This window comes from Schistocerca piceifrons, chromosome 2, assembly GCF_021461385.2.
Source record: "Schistocerca piceifrons isolate TAMUIC-IGC-003096 chromosome 2, iqSchPice1.1, whole genome shotgun sequence".
In the NCBI taxonomy this organism is placed as follows: domain Eukaryota; kingdom Metazoa; phylum Arthropoda; class Insecta; order Orthoptera; family Acrididae; genus Schistocerca; species Schistocerca piceifrons.
Genome location: NC_060139.1, coordinates 225,713,474 through 225,735,898, shown reverse-complemented (window position 1 = coordinate 225,735,898; position 22,425 = coordinate 225,713,474).

The following is a 22,425-nucleotide window of genomic DNA, read 5'->3' as shown; positions in this document are numbered from 1 at the left end:
ATCGTAAGTGCTCCAGGGGCTCTACATAGCCTGTGCAGTATGCGGCTGAGATTTGGCATGAAGAAGGAAGTGTACGATCGTGGACTCACGAGAAAGCCGAGGAGCCGCCAGCACCAGCCATAGGGGGCCAAAAATTCTGAAGATGGCTTTTACATGAGCCTAAACCGACAAATAAATATTATTGCTATCTCGACTGCTAATTTTAACTTATATGTAGTATCCAGTCGCTGCTCTTCATAGGCTATGTTGTCTAAATTTATGAAGAAGGCAATGCATGACAGGTACGTATGTGGTGTTGCATGAAATCAGGCGAAACCTCGCAACGGGCACCCATATTTAGCGGGATACACAACTGGTCTAGGCATCTTAACGTGCTCACTGCGTTCTCAGAACTGAAATTGGCGACGTGATGCGATCGGCAGGAATACTAGAGACACCGCCCAACACATCCTTGCAAATTTTCATCGGATTTTCACTGTCGTTTCCAAATCGCGACCTATCTGACCTTACTTTTCGAATAGCACTCGTATATTGGTGAAAATATTGTATATAACAAATGACATGTGTACTGTAGTGAGTAAAGAGGCATTTTCCGGAGGAAGGGTCCACAAATCTATGTGCCCTTCACAATCAGCGGAATATTCCACCAAGGTTTTGTTTTTATCTCAATCCTAGACGTCACGATAGCGTTGCCTTGATTCGTCTGCGCGCAGTACCCTCATTCAGTTTAATGTAGCGAGTGCTTATGTGCAGGTCACATTCAAGAAACCTATCGCCAAGGGACACATGTTTAAAATTCAGAAGTATTTTGTCCTGAAATACATGTCAGATGGTCCAGTATTAGGCTCACTAAGATACAAAGCTCCAAATGCATCATTCTGACTTTAGAAACAAAATACAGTAATGGAGTATTGGAAAACCTGAGACTATCAACCGGTTGCTTAATCCAGTGAGGCCAGAAAAAGAAAAGGAAGTCAGGGAACTACTTACGTACGTGGATAATGAAAGCAGACCGTGGTTACACAATGTGCCTGAAGGTAGTCACCAGCAATCTGATGTTACTTGGAAAACAGACATCCATGCAGGACATGGAGAAGAAGAAGAAGAAGAAGAGAAACAAAAGGTCCTTCACTAACCAGAAACTATAGCAGAGTAACTGACCATCGTAACGTATCGACCACAGGATAAAACAGTGGTATTTTCCTTAGATAGCTGTAGTTTTTTATCAACTTAATTTATATTTGTACCTTTCTGAGGATTCCCTGAACGTAGGTATTATCAAGAATAATAGTAGTGCTATGTTTTAATGCATTCTGAGAGTTAAAATAACATTTGATGAAAGAAATGTTTGCTCGGACATTGAGTTATGGGAAAAGGGTCTGTAAATGTTTGTCAGAGCAAGTTAGCTGCAAGAAGTCCATTGCTGAACATTAAGCGAACTGTGCAGGTGGCAACTTCGTGAACGAAGCGCTATGTCCCCACATCAACCATGTCAGCGACAGGCGACAATCATTAGCAGCTGTTTCCTTATAAAAGCTGCTTCAACTAAATGACACTGCAGATATGACATTGTGATAACAGCATGCGTTTATAGTTGGGGGTGGGGGGAGGGAAGAAGGGGAAACACCAAGACATGTGAGTAGTAGAATTCACGATCCCCTCGCAGTTATTTCTTAAACGGCCTTTTTGCTTTGTTTGTCTTTGCCCCTCCCCCTGTCTTGTGCCTGCGCACACTGGCGGGGTCGGGTCTCACCATGTCTTCGGTATGGCCTTGAGCCTGTTATTGAGAGTGATAACCGACTATTCACTTGTGCAAATGCAGTACAGTACCATATTGTCTAAATATAGCACCACCAGGGTTTCACTGTGATGAGAAACATTGGACACTGGCCTTTTGCATGCTGTAGATGAATCACTCCTTTTAATCTAGTACTTTTGAGTGTAGACTTCGAACGTTACAAATAATTCCATTTATAGCATGTTCTACATCTACAAAGATACTCTGCAAATCACATTTAAGTGCCTGGCACCATAACACCTACACAGTTCTCTATTTTTCGAATGTCGTATATCGCGCGGAAAGAATGAACACCTATATCTTTCCGTACGAGCTCTAATTTCCCTTATTTTATCGTGGTGATCGTTACTCCGTATGTAGGTCGATGTCAACAAAATATTTTACTAGCTAAAATCACGTATAATGATAAAACCCATAGCTTGATGTATTTATTTGATTTTAAGAAGCTAGCGTCAAGCTGTTCATTAATTATTTCTCAGCACCAGTTACCACACACATTACAAAATCTATAAACACACTATCAGCTGACATCAGCACAATGACGATGATGTTCATTTTTGTCCTGCAGTTTTCCATTTGCTTGCCTCAAAAACTAAATCAACATCCCTCCACAATCAGTGAGATGTTGATAATTTTACGAATACTACATCTGGCCTTGAGTCGTGCTCGGATGGCCAAAACGGTTAAGGCGACCGCTCGCGTAAAGCTGGAAATCCGGATTCGAGTCCCGGTCGGCCCCTTATTTTCACTGTCGTCATTTAAATATACAGCTGGAGGTGGTTCTCATTCGCAACTGCGAATACATTTCATGTCGATAATTTTAGGCTGTTTTCGACTGGAGTTCCTTGTTAACTCCATTCACTGTCACGTCTGTGAGTATAAAAAAAAAAAGCTGGTATGGGCACTTGTTTTTTCGTAGCACAATCCACGTAGGAAGAGATAAACTTTGATAACCTACATCAATTACTGAGCGATGGCAAGTTCAAAGTACACCAGTATATACAACGTAACACCATAAATAAGATAATATAGCCGTCAACCAGAGGATTGGTTTGACCAGTGTAGCGCACAGGGAGCTGTGTGGTTGGTGCTATGCTGACAACGTTCGTTATCAAGTCTGCGGACAGCAAGTTAAACAACGAGCGAACGTGAAATTCTGTGCGAAACAGGGAAAATGTGCCTCAGAGACGCTTCCGACATGATTCGACAAGTGGACGGCGAAGCTGCAATGAGTCGTGCGAGGTGTTTTTGAGTGGCACGCGCGCTTCAAAAGAGGAAGGACACTGGAAGACGACGAGATATCAGGACAAACTACTGCGAGAAAAACATATGAAAATGTCAAACTATTCGACAACCAGCGCATGAGGATCGACGGAGAACGGCCTACAATTCTGCTGCCATTGTCCGTATGTCGCACGGAACGATGTAAGCAATCCTCACGAGTGATTTCGACACGCGGTGTGTTGCTGCCAAGTTCGTGCCCCAGCTGATGACCCAGGAGTAGAAGAAACATCGAGTCGAAAGCTGCCAAGAACTCCGTCAGCATGCCGTGCATGATCCGTCTACATGTCGAGGATCGTTATGGATGAAGAAACATGGATGTACGAGTGCGACCCTGACACAAAGCGGCAGTGGAAGAGCCCAACGCCACGGCTGATAAAGGCATAGCTTTTAGCTGACGATGAAAAAGACAACCAGCAGAGGGGTCGATACGTCGATTGAGTTGGAAGTGAGGACGAATATGACGCGGCCTAACAAACTAGAACATTTTTACATTTTTACCTTCTGCATCCTCATCTACAGCTGAATGGATACTCTACAACAGGAGTGCCCAACAAAATTTTCTCTAGGACCCCTTCGTCGAGTATGATTGGTACCTTATCATACCAAAGTATCAAGTACCTAAAAAAGCCAAATTAAGAGTCTTTTTATAAGTTTTCTATTTTTGGTACTTAGAAAAAACATTGACATATTCATTATTGAAAAAATATTGAGCTTAAAACTACTCATGCAGGAAGTGGCCAAAACAAAACATCTGGTATCATACGAAATATATTTAATATATTTTTTATTGTAATAGCATCTTTCGGACCCCTCTGGCATAGCTCGCGGACCCCTGGGGGTCAGCGAACCACCTGTTGGGAACCACTGCTCTACAAAATCACACTGAAATGCCTGGCAGAGGGTTCATCGAACCACCTTCACAATAATTCTCTGTTATCCCACTCTCGAACAACGCGCGGAAAAAACGAACACCTGTATCTTTCCGTGAGAGCTCTGATTTCCATTATTTTATTATGATGATCGTTCTTCCCTATGTAGGTCGACGTCAACAAAATATTTTTGCATCCGGAGGAGAATGTTGCAGATTGAAATTTCGTGAGAAGATTCCGCCGAAACGAGAAAGGCCTTTGGTTTAATGACGTCCATCCCATATCCTATATCATGTCCGTGACACTCTCTCCCCTGTTTCTCGATGATCCTGTATCATGTCCGTGACATTCTATCTCCTATTTTTCGATAATACAAAAAGCGCTGCTCATCTTTGACCCTTCTCGATGTACTCCGCTAATCATATCTGGTAAGGATCCCAGACCGCGGAGCAGTACTCCAAAAGAGGTCGGACAAATGTAGTGTAGGCAGTTTCTTCAGTACATCTACTGCAACTTACAAGTCTTCTGCCAATAAAACGCTGTCTTTGGTTCGCCTTCCCCACAACATTTTCTATGAGTTCTTTCCAATTTACGTTGTTCGTGGTTGTAATTTAGTTGATTTTAAGGTCTTTAGATTTGATTGATTTATCGTGTAACCGAAGTTCAAAGGAATGATTTGAGCATTCACGTGTACGACTTCACACTTTACATTATTTATGACCAATACCCAATTTTCACACCTTACAGATATCTTTTCTAACTAGTTTTGCAACTGGTGTTGAAGTTTTGATGACTTTACTAGATGATAAATGACAGCATCATATGTAAAAAAAAAACCCTAAGCGGCTGCTCAAATTGTCTCCTAAATTGTTTATGTAGGTAAAGAACAGTAGATGGCCTATAACACTACCTTGGGGAATGACAGAAGTTACTACGAACTGTGGCCCCTCTGGCAGTAAATCACGAATCCAATCATCTTCAGTGACAACGACCACGAGAGCCGGCAGCCTCCCATAAAATGAAATCTGTTGGATATGAATAATGCGACACAAAATCGAATTTTATACGAGCAAGGGAAAGAGCGGCAGATGAGTTCCAGGATGAAGTGTCTTTCTCGCCGAACCCGAAACTGTCGTAGACAATAGCCCAGGAAGAGCACACATGCATTACCAGGCAATGAGGCGCCATAAGTGGCAGGAAATTCGTCGAGACTAGTAACCCCTGAAGGCATCAGTGTCGACTTGAAAACGTCGGAGACAGTTTTACTCAAGATTGACGTCAACAATGATGCCTTCTTCAGGGGTTACTAGTCTCAAGGAATTTCCTGCCACTTTGTGATGCGATGTTCACATCCAACAGATTTCATTTTATGGGTGACTGAGGGCTGCCGTGGTCATTGTCGCTGAAGGTACGAGCAAAATCTTCCAGGGCCTGTCACGTTCGTCTTCACTTGCTACACAATTGGCATTTCGGCCCCTCTGCTGATATCTACTTCGTGGTCAGCTGAAAGCTATTCATTTTATGTATATAGACTGAAGCAGCGAGTGAAAACCTGTTGCAAGGCCGGGAATCGAACCCAGGTCTCCTGCTTAGTAAGCACGTGTGTTAGCCACTAAGATAACTTGGCTTTACCCTGGAAAGCCTCCCTTCTCGATTAAAATTCTCATTACCAATCCAGTCTACTTTAAATTCCCCGTTACACACGAACAGAATTGACGAGGCTCTCCGTCTTCTGCAATAACATTTCAGCATAGAACGTAACTAGGGAATCCAGCCCGAAACGTAGGTGCAGGTACTTATTCAAACGAAACGACACAATTCCACAGACTTTACTCGTCTCCTACAAATATGATTTTATAGTATTTTATACATCTTCAGCAGCTGTGGTCATATGTAATGAAATAATGAGCAACCAGCTGCATAAAAGAAATTTAATTTCCTTACCGGTTTCGGGCATCTAGTGCCTATCGCATTATTTTACTATTGGCGCTCGCAGAAATGAAATAGGCATAGCCTTCTGAAGAAACTGGTAGGGAAATTAAATTTCTTTGTTGGATGTAAGGTCCGCGAGTTATGTAAAGTTCCCAAACATGTTTCAGCACCTCTGTGCCGTCTTCGGTGGGTTTCTGTTTTATTTAATCTTTAAATTCGGTTTGCGTGGTTTGCATGACCACTTGCGTATTATTTCGTACTGTCAGCTAGTCATGTTTTTGTGTGGCAAGCCCTTTTTTTACAGCAGTCTGATGTGGTGTTTTGGTGAAATGTAAAGTAGTTTTTACGACCGAATTTCTGAAAATATGTGTTATATTTGAGTGTGTTTCACAACACCTCTTCAGGATGCTGAGAAAAAAGGGCTTGTCACACATAAACATGACAAGCTACTAGTACGTAATAATACGCAAAACCATGTAAACCGAATGTGAAAATTAAATAAAACAAAACCCTATGATGATGGCACAAAGGAGCTGAAACATGTTTGGGAACTTTGAAATGGTTCAAATGGCTCTGAGCACTATGGGAATTAACATCTGTGGTCATCAGTCCCCTGGAACCGCACGGCCACACCGGCAGGCGGAACTTTGAAAAAACGGTGTTTTGCCTGAGTGGCGGACCTTACATCCAACGATTTTAACTGCAAACACGAAAGATACAAGAGCTACAGATCCAAATGACGAATAAATTAAGCTTCTTTTGATTTTACGCGTACAGATTGAAGCGGCGAGTGAAAATTTGTACCACGGCTTAGTGGCTAACGCGCCTACCCAGTAAACTAGGGACCCGGGTTCGATTCGCAGCGTTAGTACAAATTTTCACTTGCCGCTTCAGTTTATATACATAAATTCATATCTGTATGAGACAGGTAAAGTCTCTGAAATTGTGCCATTTCATTTGTAAAAACTATTCAGCTAACACGGCACGTCCTAACGACCTAGATTTTTAGCTTTAGATTTCATTTTAGTTGACTTAGCTGCGAAAGCCTACACATAAGGAACTTTCCGTCGCGGTCGTGATTAGTGTCAGCTTTCTAGGCCTCTCACGCGGTTGTGTCGGTGCGTAGGAAGCGCGGTGCGACAACAGGTGTCAGAGAGGCGTCTTTGCGAAACGGCGGCTCGGAGCGGCTCAGTAGGTTGTGACGGCAGACGTGGTCGTGTCCAATCGGCAGGCGGCGATTACCCGCCACGGACACCGTTAAGCAACCCACCGCAGCGCGAGCGGCCGCGCAGATGCCTGCCCGGCCAGTCGGATCATCAATCAGGGTGTCCGCAGTTTCGAGGATCCTCTCCAGTTCCCTCACTTCCTTAACAGACCGAACAGTTTGTTTCTGTGTGTATTATGCTAGTGCACAAGTTCGTAGCGTGTTTGTATTGCATGTCGGTATTCCGGTTGCAATTTCATCTCTTAGTTGTAGTTCACTGTTGCTGTTCGAGTTTACATACTGTCACATAATGTGGAGCTGCTTAGTGGAGCTGTGGACGCTAAAAAAAAAAAATAGTGCAAAGTGGAGAAGCCGATGAATGTGATGAAGCAGTGTTGGATCGACACCAAGCCTGGTTAAGGCATCAAAATGAAAAAACAGAAAAATCATATTTGGAACTCACAAAACAAAGGAAGACAACACAAAAAATAATAAGGAGAGTTAAACGTCAGTACCAAAAAGATACACTTCTAATGATAGAAACAAATAGTGAAAAAACAAACTCAAGAGACTATTACAAAATATTTGGCAGACAATTACAAAGATATGATCCTCCAACATTAATGTTAAAAGATAAAGATAATAACCTAGCCCATAGCAATAGTAAAAATACAGAAATTCTAGCAGAAACATTTAACAAGTTACTAAATTGTGAAGATCCCCCAGAACTTCTTCAGATAAACACACAATTAAAACACCAGCAGAAGATATAAATCCACCTACAATTAATGAGGTCTACAGAGCTTTGAAAGAACTCAAAAACTACAAAGCAAGTGGAGAAGATCAAACGTTTGCTGAACTTTGGAAATATGCAGCAGAACCAGTAAAGATAGCATTACACCAATGCATAGTAAAAATCTGGAATGAAGAGAAATTACCAGAAAATTGGACTACTGCTATAATACATCCATTACATAAGAAAGGAGAAAAATCAAATCCAGACAACTATAGAGGAATTTCCCTTTTGGACTGCACGTATAAGATCATGTCAAGAATACTATACAACCGCTGTAAAGATCAACTAGAACTGGAACTGGGAGAATATCAAGGAGGATTTAGATCCTGGAGAAGCTGCCCAGAACAGATAATCACCTTGAAGTTAGTTATGGATGTCTACAAAAGAAGGCAAAAACAACTAGTCATAACCTTTGTAGATTTCAAAATGGCGTATGATTGCATCCATAGATCTTCAATGATGAAAATATTAAGGAATTTTGGGCTTCGTCCTAAATTAATAAAAATGATACAGTTAACCTTAACAAACACCAAATCCAAAGTAAAATTTAGAGGAGAAATTCTGAACCATTTACGATTAAAACAGGGTTGTGACAGGGAAATTGTTTATCACCATTGCTATTCAATTGTGCTCTTGAATATGTAATGAGAGAATGGTACAAGGAAAATCCTATGAATATTAAAATTGGAACTAAGAAAGATAAAATAAACCTAAATTGCTTGGGATTTGCTGATGACCTAGCATTACTAGCTAATAATATTCAGGAAGCCACGAAACAAATAACAAGCTTACAAAATATAGCACAAAAATTAGGACTCCAGATATCATTTGAAAAGACTGAAATAATGGTAACGGATCCACATGTAATAGATCACATCACAGTGAACAATAGGGAAATTAAAATAGTGAAACAATTTAAATACCTGGGTGAAATTATAACACATAAATTGGACGAGAAACCTGCATGGCGAGCAAGAACTAATAAAATGATAAAAGCTCAAAAACTAACATGGTCTACGTACAATAAAAAATGTCTATCAATTAAAACAAAATTAAAACATTACAAGACGGTGGTTCAACCAGAGGTTACATAAGGAAGTGAAACTCTTTTTAAAGTCACCCAGAAAAACAGAATTGACAAAATTTTAAAAGTAGAGAGAAGAATTGCTAGAACATGCATAAATAAGAAATATCAAAAAGCTGGGCAATGGCGGATAGTTCCAAATGAAGTGGTATACAGAGAACTGGAGCCCATCACTGATACTATACGAAAGAAAAGGATCTCTTTTTGTGGTCACATTCTGAGGACACCAGAAACCAGATTATCAAGGAAAATTATTGATAAACTCTGGAATTTGAAACAACAAGGAGGATGGCTTAAGGAAATAAGAGAGGATATGGAAGAACTGGAAATAACTCTGGATGATTTGCAGAACAAAACGCCAAATTTAAAGAAGTTGAGGGACACAGAAATAAGATTTAAACCAAAAATTGACAAACGACATACAATGAAAAGGGTATTTACAGATAAGGAACGACGAAAAGCATCGGAACGAATGAAGAGATACTGGGCCACTCGGAAGGGGAAAATACCAAAGAAGAGGACCAGAAATGATTGACTGAAGTGGTCCAATGAGGCCGTAAAAGCAGAAGAAGAAGAAGAAGAAGAAGGAGAAGCCGGAACATTTCCGACATGTTCTTCTGTTTGAGTTCAATAGGGGGGTGACAGCAGCGGAGGCAGCCAGAAACATTTGAGCCGAGTTTGGGGATAATGCCACTGGACAGAGCACGGCTAGAAAATGTTTTTTTTCTCGTCTTAAGGAGAATGGTTCAGACGCTAGTGACGCTCCACTTTCAGGAATACCTCGATGAAAATCGTTGTTTGATAGAGAACGCAAAAGGTGAAAATCTGAGGCTACAAGACAAGGTGAATATGGTGGGTGTGGAATGTCTTCGCAGCTCAAATCCCGTATACCACAATGAACCACGTCAGCGTACTCAGGAACTGGTAAAAATGATGAACTGTGATCATTCCGTCATATGTGACGTTTACGTGCAACGGAGAATATTCAAAAAATCGGGTGTATGGGTACCTTATGCTGCAAGCCAAAATCACAAAAATCAGCATGTAGCAATATGTGCATCTCGGCTTGCTCGTCATCAATCGGCTCCTAAACAAACCTGACCATTTTTATCTTGAATCGTCACTGGTGACGAGAAATAATGTCTTTATGCTAAATGAAAAGAAAGGAATGGTTAAGCCCAAACAAAGCAGCAATTCCGCGTACAAAGACCTGCGCACATCCACAAAAGTTAGTGTTTTGCATTTGGTAGAGGAGGAGATTACTGCTGAATGTCCCGTCGTTAACGAGGTCATTAAAGACGGAGCATAAGCTCGGATTAGGAAAGGATGGGGGAGGAAATCGGCCATTCCAAAGGAATCATCTCGGCATTTTCCTGAAGTGATTTAGGGAAATCACGGAAACCAAAATCAGGATGACCGGACGCGGGTTTGAACCGGCGCCTTCCCGAACGGGAGGCCAGTGCGCTAACCACTGCGCCACCTCGCTCGGTCATGTGGTGGAACAGCGACGGCATGGTGTACCACGAAGTGCTTCCCCCGGGGCGTAACCATCACTGCTGCCATTTATTGTAAAGAACTGAGACGTCTTGTAGATCCAGTCCAAGAAAAACGACCGGAAAAACTGCATTAAGCGATGCTACTCCACAATAGCGCCGGTCCGCATTCTGCCACACTGGCAAAAAATGGCATTCTGGCATTGGGCTGCGAAGACATTCCGCACTCACCTTATTTACCTTATCTTGTGCTCTCAGATTTTCATCGTTTGCGCTCTCTGTCGATGAAAATGCACTCCGAACATAGATTAAGAATTCTTCGCCTCAAAACCATGTGGTTTCTACAGTCACCAAATCAAAAAGTTACCTCAGCGTTGACAGACTGTCGTAAATAGTGAAAGATAATATATTAGTGATGACTAAAGTCTCTCTGTTAGGTGTTAAACTAATGGAAAAAGGCTACAAACTAATGCGTCAACAGAATATTTCGTATCAAAAGCGGTGCGTGAGTTATTAATACAAAATAATACCGTAAAGAACCAAAGAAACTGGTACCCCTGCCTTATATCGTGTAGGGCCCCAGCGAGCACGCGAAAGTGCTGCAACGATGTGGCATGGACTCGACTAATGTCTGAAGTAGTGCTGAAGAGAACTGACACCATTAATCCTGCAGTACTGTCTATAAATCAGTAAGAGCACGAGGGGGTGGAGATCTCTTCTGAAGAGCATGTCGCAAGGCACCCCAGATGAGCTCAATATGGGGAGTTTGGTCGCCAGCGGAAGTGTTTAAAGTCAGAACAGTGTTCTTGGAGCCCGGCATGTGCGGTGTCGCATTGTCCTGCTGGAATTGCCCAGGTCCATCGGAATGAACAATGAACATGAATGGATGGTTACGTGTCACCTGTCGGAGTTGTATCTAGACGTATCGGGGGTCCCATATCACTCCAACTGCACGCGTTCCACCGATTACAAAGCCTCCACCACCTGATGACATACAGGGTCCATGGATTGATGAGATTGTCTCCACACCTGTACACGTCCATTCACTTCGATACAATTTGAAACGAGACTCGTCCGGTCAGGCAACATGTTTCCTGTCATCAACAGAACAATGCTGGTGTTGACGGGCCCGAGCGAGACGTAAAGCCTCGTGTCGTGCAGTCATCAAGGGTACACGAGTGGGCCTTCGGCTCCGAAAGCCCATGTCTCCGAAAGCCCATGTCGATGATGTTTCGTTGAATGGCTCGCACGCTGACATTTGTTGATGGCCCAGCATTGAAATCTGCATGAATTTGCCGAAGGGTTGTACTTCTATCACGTTGAACGATACTCGTCAGTTGTCGTTGGTCCCGTTCTTGCAGGATCTTTTTCCAGTCACAGCAGTATCGGAGATTTGATGATTTACTTTAGTCCTGATATTCACGGTACACTCGTGAAATGGTCGTACTGGAAAATCCCCAGTTCATCGCTACGTCAGATATGCTGTGTCCCGTCACTCGTGCTCCGACTATAACACCACGTTCAAACTCACTTAAATCAATCTTGATAATCTGCCATTGTGTTAGCAGTAACCTATCTAACAACTGTGTCAGACACTTGTTGTTTTATGTAGGCGTTGCCGACCGCAGCGCCGTATACTGCCTGTTTACATATCTCTGTATTTGAATACGCATGCCTATACCAGTTTCTTTGGCGCTTCAGTGTAGTTTAATAACGACACAGCACAATGAATCTGAACACATGAACATTATGACTATCAGCTTAATAGCGTGTTGATCTACACAGTGGCGTTTCTGCGACTTCTTCTTGGTAGGTTTCTGGAGCTATGTGGCACCAGACATCTATGCACGGATGACGCAATTCGAGTTTGTGAGTGCGGAGCTGGCGTCCGATGACGTCCCAGGTCTGTTTCATCGGGCTCGTTTCATGCGAATTTCATGTTTCTTAAACCACGACAGCAAATAGGCACTGAAGGCATCAGGCGTGGAGGAATGCAGGTGATTCGCAGTAATGTTTAAGTGACCGACTGCTGTCATGGTGCCTCAGAGTACTACATAATTCTGTCCGCAGCGTTCTGCGTCCGTGGCGCGGTGCATGTTTCAATAGCCACTCGCCTGGGTGACGGCGCATTCGGACCCGACCATTGACCTGGTGTAACAAGTAACGTGATTCCTCTGACCAGGAGACACCTTCGATCCACGACCCAATCCCGATACCCACGTACCCACTGCAGTCATAACTGACGAAGCCGTTAATGAAATCTTCTCGGATTATCAAGTCGATTGAAGGCGTCTTTCTGAGGTAACATTTCGACGGGTTTCCTACTCGTCATCTTCAGGTGAATAAAATTGTCGAAATGTTGTCGCAGAATGACGCCTTGACTCGGCTGATAATCGAAATTTGCCGAGAAAGTCTGCATTCCCATATGACGAAGTTGTTGGTTCAACATGGGAACACCTGGGGTCGCGGCTGAAGAACCTCATCTTTAGCAATGTGCACAAAACGGTGTACGCCGAAACACTTGTTTCTGCATCAATATCGCACTCTGCCGTCGGATCTGCCACAGACCGCAGCCAACACTGCTTTACACGATGGGCAATCATGTGAATTCCGCATGATCAGACGAGACATGCATTCCAACACGGTGTCGCCTATTCGTGACTTCATCGTCCTTCAGCCACTTTCCATACAAACTAGAAACTATTAACTGAAATGCGAACCAGCCAAGAAAGAAAAGTAAAAAAAAAAAATAGATAAAAGATAATATATAAGTATATACTGTATTTGTGTGTGCCTAGTTTCATCATTTTTAATTTGTGTTTCCGATTTAGGATTATAGTCACTACGCTGAATGTCAAGCCGATAGTTTTCCAGGTACCTAGTACCTCACGCAATGCAAACCACGGAACACCTCGGAACGACCTTAGCATTTAAATAACGAATCCGGAAAGAAGTGCCATAACCCATGAAACATATTAGAAGTAAAGGTCCCTAATGATGTATTCACTCACGTCAAAGGATTTCGATTGCTTCTATATCTGCATGCATAGTCCACAAATCACTGTGAAGTGCATGACAGAGGGTACTTCCCAGCCGCACCACATTTTAGGGTTGCTCTCTGTTGTACTCGCTTGGATAAGGTTGGAGTATACTCTTAGATCAGTTGCCTGATACCGGTCCTTGGAAGTTTCTTTACAGAGACTGTATACCCGATCATCAGCTGTTCTACTAAGTACATACCCGTCCAGAGCTTGGCCGATTATTCTTCCAAAATTTCAGCCACATTTCCTCCGCATGCTCTTGCCAAGAGCTAAATGTTTCAAGTCCCTTCTTGAGATATTTCACTACTATCTCTTTATCTAGTTTACTGAACATCCAAATCCTTGTACTTGTTTTAATTGCTCTTTGTACTCTGGTAATCATTTTGACATATTCTGTAAAACAGAGAACAATAATATCCCTTCTTGTTCATTCGTTCTCTATCCTCTGTGAAAAGAAGCGCAAGTCACTGGGTGGCACGTTACACTGAAGGAAAAAAAAAAATAATTCCGCGAACATTCACTTCCTTCAGACACTCTTTCCTCTCGGCTGTGACGACGTTACACGTGTACCTGAATAACACGGGAGCACACTCACTTAACTCTGAAAAAAAACCTCAGAACGTGTAATCACAGGTTTCCCTCTGGCATGGAGGAGGCCGGCTGTGAAGCTGAATGAAACGCCAGCCAAGCGGAAACGTCCTTTGCTGTTAACAAGGCGTACGCGCTCCATTGTCAAAAGTTGTTTGAAGTCATGTCATTTGCGAGTAACGCTACCTCAGCATCGAACATAAAGCGGAGCCCTTTAGTGGAAAAATAGTTACGTACCCAGCGATTTCCTAGTCACTAAATTACTCTCTTCAATGTCGTCTCTACGCGGTACTTAACATCTGATCTGCCGCCGTCAGTTAACTGTTCTGTTTTTATCCTTTTTATGTTAATCTTGTCTGTGCAACAGATTATAAAATTATTGTTACAAGGGTCATCTGTGCATTTTACTACATTTGATCAGCTATAACAGAAACTCTAATCAATTGCGCACTTCGTCGAAGGGGAAAAATGGGTTAAATTTGAGCCATTCTGCTTCAGTTCATCAGATCACTATAGACTAAAACTAGCTCAGTTGGAAAATATTAAGCTCCTGCATCCTCGCATTAATGCACTTGGACCAACAATGTTCCAGTGCCTTGATCCCATCTCGAAAACGAGTTTCCGACAGGCCTGCGAAATATTTGTCAACTCCGGCTATCATTTCTTCGTTTGAAGTGAATCTTCGTCCACCAAGAAATATTTTCAGTTTTGGGGAAGAGATGGATTGGATTAGATTAGATTAGATTAGAATTACTTTCATTCCAATTGATCCGTAGTGAGGAGGTCCTCCAGGAAGTAAGTCATGTCAGAAAAACAATAATACATGACAAATAAGCTAATTTACCTTCCACAGGTCCCAAGTGGAATGATCGTCATTTTTCAACACTATATGAAAGGATCATTTTACAACACTCATTTACTAAGCTGGCATTAATGCACTGAATTTAAAATTTAAAAAAATTGTTTTCATTATTTATAAGGTAATAAATATATAATAGAACTACTACAATACTTATTTAGAATGAAAACATTACTGCGCTGAAATGGTACAAAAGTTAGATTGTACTTTACACACACACACACACACACACACACACACACACACACACACACACACACAAATCAGTTGGTCCTACTGAAATCTGACGGAGCCATATCAGGTGAATAAGGCGGGTGTGGCAACAATTCATACCTTAGTTCGTGCAATTTTGCCATGGCGACGGCACATGTGTGCGGGCGTGCGTCAAGAGTCGCGGTACCCATCTTGCAGATATTTTTTTCAATTCTAATTCTTTGGTTAAAATGTGATAAACCCTTTCAGAGGACATATGGCGAGCGTGAGCAATTTCACGCACTTTCAATCGGCGATCCTTCATGACCATTTTGTACACTTTTGCAATGATTTCAGGAGTAGTGACACACCTTGGCCGACCATTGCACAGGTCATCATCTAAGCTCTCCCGACCAAATTTGGATTCATTTGTCCACTTGGCAATAGTTGAATATGAAGGAGCAGAGTTTTCTAGTGTGTTCTGGAAGTCGGCGTGAATGTCCTTCGCTTTCGTACCTTTCTTTACGAAGTACTTAACCACTGCTCGAATCTCGATTTTTCCCATCTTCGCAAATCACTACTCGGGAACAACAACAGAGCCACGTCACCACCACAGCTCTCTTCCAAGAGCACTGACGTGGCACCTGTTTACAGGCAACAGTCCAATGAATATCACGTGAACAACTCGTTGCGCTAGCGCTGGCCCCTCGTTGTAATTCCGAGAACTTTTCAAACCGCCTTCGTACTTTGCGTTCCTCCACAATCTTCCCAAACAGTATGTAACTTCAATATATATGTCACTGATGGTGTAACAATAACACCTTTGCACAATATAACTAAATATTGATATATTATTATTATTGTCTTTCCTCAAATGTATATATTCCCTTCATTGAATGTAATTAAGAACTACATTTCCTTTATAATTCATCTACAAAATTTGTCGTTTGACTGATTCACGCACAGTGAATCGATAAAATTGCCATGGTTAGGAAGGAAAACTTGAGTTCTCTGTATGTAAGGAAAGTGTTAGTGCTACAAAAGAACAGACTTGAGGGCGCGGAGGCAGTGGGCCAAGAGCGACTAACTACCTGCCGAAGTGTCAACAAAATGGTTCAAATGGCTCTGAGCACTATGGGGCTTAACATCTGAGGTCATAAGTCCCCTAGAACTTAGAACTACTTAAACCTAACTAACCTAAGGACATCACACACATCCATGCCCGCGGCAGGATTCGAACCTGCGACCGCAGCAGTCGTGCGGTTCCAGACTGAAGCGCCTAGAACCGCTGGGCCACCGGGATCGGCGAAGTGTGAACATTTTGGAGTGGACAGTGGGGCACAATTATTCCCAAGTGGTTATACAAAGATTTCAGGTGGAAGTACTATCAACATAGTGCAAAGTGGCTTAACGTGAAATGCTCTGGTAATGAAGAGAAGAAATTTAAGATTGTAATTCACGTGAAGAGCTACGCTTTTTTTAACAAACTCCAGCACCATTGCCGCAGAAGAGCATCACTTAGACACCTCTAGGCAGTGTACAGGTTATTCAGACTTGCACCAGGGCATGAATCAGTCGCTTCATTGCAGTATATAAATACATTTGTAAAACACAGTGGTCGTTTAGAACGAGAACTTCACTGAATTAAGTCACGCAGCCTCTGTTAGGGTTCGATTCCTGATCCTGAAAATTTCTAGGTATCTATGATGGTGACATTAATTATTTGGGTTTTTACTAACATTAATAACTGAAGTGGATGAAAAGTCCTACTAAGAGTGTCGTTGAATGATATCGCAGTCCTAGGGTCCTCTGTATTCTACAAATTGCTTTGATCAGTGGTTGATTAATTTTCATCAGAGTCGTATTTAATTTATTAAGCCGGGTAGTAAGAGATAGAGAGTGGAAAATTTTATGACTTTGTTCATGATTCACAGTAGAGAACTATATAGGAGCAGTGAGTGACTAACTGTGCTAACATGTTGTGACTGTTGTGACGGCGAATGCTCATCAGAGACACGGGTATCGTCAGGGGTCCCCCAGGGAAGTGTGATAGGGTGCAAGAAAATGGTTCAAATGGCTCTGAGCACTATTGGACTTAACATCTATGGTCATCAGTCCCCTAGAACTTAGAACTACTTAAACCTAACTAACCTAAGGACATCATAGAACACCCAGTCATCACGAGGCAGAGAAAATCCCTAACCCCGCCGGGAATCGAACCAGCGAACCTGGGCGCGGGAAGCGAGAACGCTACCGCACGACCACGAGCTGCGGACTGAAGTGCGATAGGGCCGCTGCTTGTCTCTATATACATAAATGATGTGACGGACAGGGTGGACAGCGTTATGCGGTTGTTTGCTGATGCTGCCGTGGTGTACGGCAAGGGGTCGAAGTTGAGTGACTGTAGGAAGACACAAGATGTCTAAGACGAAATTTCCTGTTGGTGAGTTGAATGGCAACTAGCCTTAAATGTGATAAAATGTAAGTTCATGCGGATGGGCAGGAAAAACAAACCTGTGATGTTCGGATACAGTATTATTAGAATCCTGCTGGACACAGTCAAGTCGCTTAAGTATATGAGAATAACCTTGCAAAGTGATGTGAGGTGGAACGAGCATGTGAAAATTGTGACTGGGAAGGCAAATGGGAAACTTCGGTTTATTGGGAGAATTTTAGAAAAGTGGTTCACTTGTAAAGGATACCACACATAGGACTCTGGCGCGACCTATTGTTTAGTACTGCTCGAGTGTTTGGAATCCGCACCAGGTTGAACTGAAGGAAGACATTGATGCAATTCAGGGGCGGGGGGCTAGACTTGTTACCGGCAGGTTCGAACAACATGTAAGTGTTACGGAGATGCTTCGGTAACTCAAATGGGAATCCCTGAAGGGAAGGCTACGTTCTTTCCGAGAAACACTACCGAGGAAATTTAGAGAACCGGCACTTGAAGCTGATTGCCGTAAGATTTTACTGCCGGCAACATGCATCGCGCGTAAGAACTACGAAGGTAAGATACGAGAAATTAGAGCTCATGCGGAGGCGTACAGGCAGTAGTTTTTTCCTCGCTTTATTTGCGAGTGGAACGGGAGGAGGGGGGGGGGGGGGGAGGGATGACAAGTAGTGACGCAGGGTAAGCTCCCCCTCGCACCGTGCCGTGGCTTGCAGAGTATCTGTTTAGATATACATGTTCCTCCCCCTCCCCCCTAATTCCATCGTTAAGACTGGTACTTCATCCAATTTTAACAATTGTAGTTGTATACATCGAAATCATCAGCAGTGACCTACATTGGCAATTTCTCTGAATTTATTTGTCCAATTTGGACTAGTGACCGTTTTTGTTTATTCGGTTAAGTTTTTGTTTATCCGGTTACATACCGTCCCTGTTTTTTAATGAACAGAGATTCGAATCCAGTTAGAGTCCAGAGTTTGTAAACGAAATTAACAGTCCGACTGCTTGAAGGAAACAATCAAATTCACTTGAGGCTGCAAAAGGGCAAAATTTACGAACCAGCATTTAGTAAGGGAGGTGTTATAAGTCAAAGAAATGGATGATGCCGTTTATAGTGTTCGATGAGGCAACTAAGTAGCTTTTCGATGCATATTCATGCGGCCCGCTGGCCCAGATGACATACGTGGATGGAATGCGGCGACACGGACCAGTTTGGCGAGAGAGCACCTGGTTCGTGCCGACGGTAGCTCGCGCCCTCGTGGTTGTGTGGTAGCTGGGAAGACGCGAGCCCCACTGTGTCCACGCTGAAGTGAGGTTGCGCTCCTCGCGTCTGGCATCGGGGCTAATGACAGCGTCTGGGGGCCGTGATTACAGTCCGCAGGCGTGGAGGAGGCGGGAGAGCCACAGAGACCAGCCGTGACTCATCTGACACTGGGGTGGGTTCCTTCGGCAGCGGCCGCCACAACTCAAGAGGCACGAGGTCCGCTCTAATGGACCACACCGCGGCCACTGCGATTCACCGCCGAGCCCGGTAACCAGCTCCGTAATGTGGTTCCGTCCTACTTCAGCGTTTTGAGGAAAGGACATCGAGAATTTACGGAAAAGCCAAGAACGGTACAAGTTACTTACCTGTCATTGCCTCAACAAGTTGGCTTTATACATCATATCGATAACGAGTTTGTTTCAAAGAGACTTTCAGCTGAAAAAACAAATAGCACTTATATTGAAGGTGCCAGCCTGCCGTTTGCCTGCAGTGCCACAGAGTCTTAGTTGAATCAGGACATTCGGAGTGAAATTTCAACCAATCTCCTCTTAAAAGAGAACAAAAGTGTTTCATCAAATGCATATTTGTGTACACTCCTGGAAATGGAAAAAAGAACACATTGACACCGGTGTGTCAGACCCACCATACTTGCTCCTGACACTGCGAGAGGGCTGTACAAGCAATGATCACACGCACGGCACAGCGGACACACCAGGAACCGCGGTGTTGGCCGTCGAATGGCGCTAGCTGCGCAGCATTTGTGCACCGCCGCCGTCAGTGTCAGCCAGTTTGCCGTGGCATACGGAGCTCCATCGCAGTCTTTTAACACTGGTAGCATGCCGCGACAGCGTGGACGTGAACCGTATGTGCAGTTGACGGACTTTGAGCGAGGGCGTATAGTGGGCATGCGGGAGGCCGGGTGGCCGTACCGCCGAATTGCTCAACACGTGGGGCGTGAGGTCTCCACAGTACATCGATGTTGTCGCCAGTGGTCGGCGGAAGGTGCACGTGCCCGTCGACCTGGGACCGGACCGCAGCGACGCACGGATGCACGCCAAGACCGTAGGATCCTACGCAGTGCCGTAGGGGACCGCACCGCCACTTCCCAGCAAATTAGGGACACTGTTGCTCCTGGGGTATCGGCGAGGACCATTCGCAACCGTCTCCATGAAGCTGGGCTACGGTCCCGCACACCGTTAGGCCTTCTTCCGCTCACGCCCCAACATCGTGCAGCCCGCCTCCAGTGGTGTCGCGACAGGCGTGAATGGAGGGACGAATGGAGACGTGTCGTCTTCAGCGATGAGAGTCGCTTCTGCCTTGGTGCCAATGATGGTCGTATGCGTGTTTGGCGCCGTGCAGGTGAGCGCCACAATCAGGACTGCATACGACCGAGGCACGCAGGGCCAACACCCGGCATCATGGTGTGGGGAGCGATCTCCTACACTGGCCGTACATCACTGGTGATCGTCGAGGGGACACTGAATAGTGCACGGTACATCCAAACCGTCATCGAACCCATCGTTCTACCATTCCTAGACCGGCAAGGGAACTTGCTGTTCCAACAGGACAATGCACGTCCGCATGTATCCCGTGCCACCCAACGTGCTCTAGAAGGTGTAAGTCAACTACTCTGGCCAGCAAGATCCCCGGATCTGTCCCCCATTGAGCATGTTTGGGACTGGATGAAGCGTCGTCTCACGCGGTCTGCACGTCCAGCACGAACGCTGGTCCAACTGAGGCGCCAGGTGGAAATGGCATGGCAAGCCGTTCCACAGGACTACATCCAGCATCTCTACGATCGTCTCCATGGGAGAATAGCAGCCTGCATTGCTGCGAAAGGTGGATATACACTGTACTAGTGCCGACATTGTGCGTGCTCTGTTGCCTGTGTCTATGTGCCTGTGGTTCTGTCAGTGTGATCATGTGATGTATCTGACCCCAGGAATGTGTCAATAAAGTTTCCCCTTCCTGGGACAATGAATTCACGGTGTTCTTATTTCAATTTCCAGGAGTGTAGCTACTCTAATACAGAAAATTTTATTAAGCTGCTGCTAGCATCTCTCATATACGGCGACCGTCTTCTGGCACTGCCAACTAACAAGAGCCGGCCGCGGTGGCCGAGCGGTTCTAGGCGCTCCAGTCCGGAGCCGCGCGACTGCTACGGTCGCAGGTTCGAATCCTGCCTCGGGCATGGATGTGTGTGATGTCATTAGATTGGTTAGGTTTAAGTAGTTCTAAGTTCTAGGGGACTGATGACCTCAAATGTTAAGTCCCATAGTGCTCAGAGCCATTTGAACTAACAAGAAAAACACCATGTTACTAATAGTAAACTGAAAATTTTTAAACAATTACATAAATTCATATAGATGTATAAAGTTCGCTCCTATATATATGAATAGCGCATTTATCTTTTGCGTAGGCTAATTCTCTTTTTTTTCCAGTTTCACTACATAATTCCACTTATAACGAGCTCAGTGGCCATTAACTTTATGAAAACAGGTGTGTTCATCACACAAGTTAACACCAAAGACGCTACAGCGATAAATCTATCTCAAAACGGCTGCCGATCTTTTCTTAAGTAACACAGAGTTTTCTACCATGTAACTGAAGCTTTTACCTGCGAAGAAATGTAATTTACATCTCATATTTCAGGTAATTAAAGCTGCATAAATGCCAATGCATTTAGCAACTTGAATCGATGTTGACATAATAATAGAAATAATAATGTAAATAACACATTAGGGGAATGTGGCCCAAAATGACGCACTAGAAAGTTAATTGTCTTTCACAGCTCATATATCCCAATTAAAATTGTATAAATGCAGTTTTCCTATAAACTGAGGTTTCTATAGTAGCATACACTTAAAGAATTCAGTATCGAAGAATTATTTTCACTATGAACCCACAATTTCAAAAATGTTGTCAGTGTGTAATTTTAGCCTACCCGATGGGGCAAAATCACGTTCGGTTTTTCTTAGTAGAGTTATTCCTTTATTCCTTCATTTTCACTATTAAATTGTTAGAGTATGCATGAATTGTAGCATGAACATTATAGCATAATCTTAGCTTTGTGTTAGAACTGTAACCCTAACAAATTAACAATGTGCAACATTAATGATACCTGCCGGCTGGAGTGGCAGAGCGGTTCTAGGCGCTTCATTCTGGAACCACGTGATCGCTACGGTCGCAGGTTCGAATCCTGCCTCAGGCGTGGACGTGTGTGATGTCCTTAGGTTAGTTTGGTTTAAGTAGTTCTAAGTTCTAGGGGACTGATGACCTCAGCTGTTAAGTCCCATAGTGCTCAGAGCCATTAATAAAACCTATGTCCGCAGCTCGTGGTCGTGCGGTAGCGTTCTCGCTTCCCGTGCCCGGGTTCCCGGGTTCGATTCCCGGCGGTGTCAGGGATTTTTTCTGCCTCATGATTACTGGGTGTTGTGTGATGTTCTTAGGTTAGTTAGGTTTAAGTAGTTCTAAGTTCTAGGGGACTGATGACCATAGATGTTAAGTCCCATAGCACTCAGAGCCATTTGAACCAATAAAACCGACAGACTGCAGGGACGGATTCCGACTGG